The sequence below is a fragment of the Frankliniella occidentalis genome, unplaced genomic scaffold (genome assembly GCF_000697945.3).
Source record: "Frankliniella occidentalis isolate FOCC.00 unplaced genomic scaffold, Focc_3.1 Scaffold430, whole genome shotgun sequence".
Classification (NCBI taxonomy): Eukaryota; Metazoa; Arthropoda; class Insecta; order Thysanoptera; family Thripidae; genus Frankliniella; species Frankliniella occidentalis.
This window is the reverse complement of record NW_026267551.1, coordinates 11,232-13,632: the sequence shown is the minus strand read 5'-3', so window position 1 is coordinate 13,632 and position 2,401 is coordinate 11,232.

Genomic DNA, 2,401 nt, shown 5'->3' with positions numbered 1-2,401 from the left:
GAGAGATTTGTAGGCACAGTCACACAAGGGATAACCCTTCCTTTGGAATAGACGGTGGATGGTAACTCGGTGAGTTATTTGCCACGGGGCAATTCTTTGCTATTGAAAAACAGGTCAAGTTTAATGTTGGACCTTCTTTGTGGTTCGACTGGTTGACATCAAAACAAAAACTTGCAAACTCAGAGCAGACTGATGGCTCTCAAAACAGAAACTTTGCAAACTCAGAGCAGACTGATGGCTCTCAAAACAGAAACTTTGCAAACTCAGACTGATGGCTCTCAAAACAGAAACTTTGCAAACTCAGAGCAGACTGATGGCTCTCAAAACAGAAACTTTGCAAACTCAGAGCAGACTGATGGCTCTCAAAACAGAAACTTTGCAAACTCAGAGCAGACTGATGGCTCTCAAAACGGAAACTCTCAAAAACTTGGAGCAGACTGAGTGCTCTCTTATTCTGTTCTTGCAGAAGATGTTTGGGTCCATGATCTTCAGCCCGCAGTACTCCTGATGTTGACAGCACCTGGGTAATGAAGGCTTCTTGATGCATTTCGCCCTTTTCTTCTGCAAGGAACTCGCTGGAAAACTCTTCCAGCTCATCAGTCGAAAAATCAGTTCCTAGAAAGGTAAGAACCTTTTTATCCACAAAAGGTCTCAACAAAATTTTTGCCTTGCTTTGACTGTGTATTATAATCTTCCACTGTCAAAATTCTCCTTAATGTTTAGATTTGCCAATTTCAAACTGAACTTTGAACTTATTTACAAAAACTATCTCTCTTTTACTGTATTTATTTGTTCACAGAACTTATCAAATCGAGTCCGTGGCAGCATCCAAGGCTGCAGCAACTGATTGGAATCCGCCTTCGTCCACATTGTCTTGAGGATTTCGGTCGTTTTCAATTTCTTCCACCACTTGAGCCCTTTGGATTCTTTTGGAAAGGGGCTCTATGAGGACTTGAAGGTCCAGTCCCCTGTTCAGTTGTTTGACGGCGCTCTCAAGCGTGTCGATAGATGCAAAGGCAAGTGCGTTTGCTGCCCTTTTGTCTCTTAATCCTTTAACAAAAACATTGACTAAAGCTTCTTGTACATCGGTCTCACTTTGGGTTGTCATGTAGGACCTTCCCGCTTTCTCTACTATTCGTGCATAGTCCTTCAGGGACTGTTCTGGCCCTTGTTTCAACTGCTCGAATTGTCGTTTAAGTTCCCAACGTGATTGCGTTTGGGTAAAGAGCCTCTGTAAAGTGTTGTCGAGGTTTTCATAAGAAATTTCTTTTCCTTGTGTCGTCAGAGCCTCGAGTGCTTCCGTCGCCTCTCCTTTGAGGCTTCTCACGAGTTGGCTGCGCTTCTCGTTCCTGGACCAGTTATTATCTTCTGCAATGATGAGAAACTGTGTCCGGAAGAGTGAATACGATGACTTCCCGTCGTATTCAGGAACTCGAACTTGCTGCTGGATGACATTGATGTACGGACGCGGTCTGTGCTGACGGCGTCGTTCCTGTCTTTGCCGTCCCATCCTTCTCTCGTGTGCGTTCTCATGCTGGTGAGTATCATCATTATTTTCCATTTCCTGATCATTTTGATTGTTCTCGGTGTCCTGACCGTTGTCCTCCATTTCTGTTGCAGTTTCGCTGTCATAACGGCTGTCTCTGCTCTCTCGTTCGTCGTCGGAGTAATAGTCGCTCTCATTGTTCATCCCCAGTAATTCTTCGGTTTGACGTCGCGCATTGATACGCACGGACCATCCTGGGGCTCTTGCTCCGCCGCGTCCGCGCCCGCGGCCTCTGCCGCGTCCCCTGGGGCGTCCCGGGGGGCGTCGTCGCCTCTCCTCCGTCTGCTGTCCCATATCGTGCCTGTCTGGAGATGCCATTGCGGCTGGTTGTGGGGGCATGAACAAAAAGGACTTACTGGCTGAACAGACCTATGCGTCGTTTGTTGAGTTTGGTTTTGCTGAGGACGGGCCCTTCCTTTCGCTTTTCAGCGAGTGTTTTCGAGGTGTGGAAGGTGTAGCCGGTATGTGAGCGCACTCGTCGTCCCAATTCTCCTCTAGGATGGGGGCGGACAGGAGTATGGGTGCGCACTCGTCGTCCCAGTTCTCCCCTTGTAGACTTGCCAGCCAGGTGGCGGGGCTGCACACACCGCTCTCTCTTTCCTTCGGGTTCATCCACTTACTGGGCCAGATGTTGGGTGTCACGGGGGGCACGCAGGTTGGCTTGGTCATCTAGTAACGCAGCACTCACAGGTCGGAGACGCAGTGGTACAGGTTTAGTGACACAGCACTCACAGGTCAAGGACGCAGTGGTACAGGTCGAAACGCAAGTTGGCAGGTCAAAAACGCAGTCAACCAGGTCAAAAAGAGAAAAACCTTTACCTTGATGACGCAGTGTCAACGGGTCAAAAACGCAGT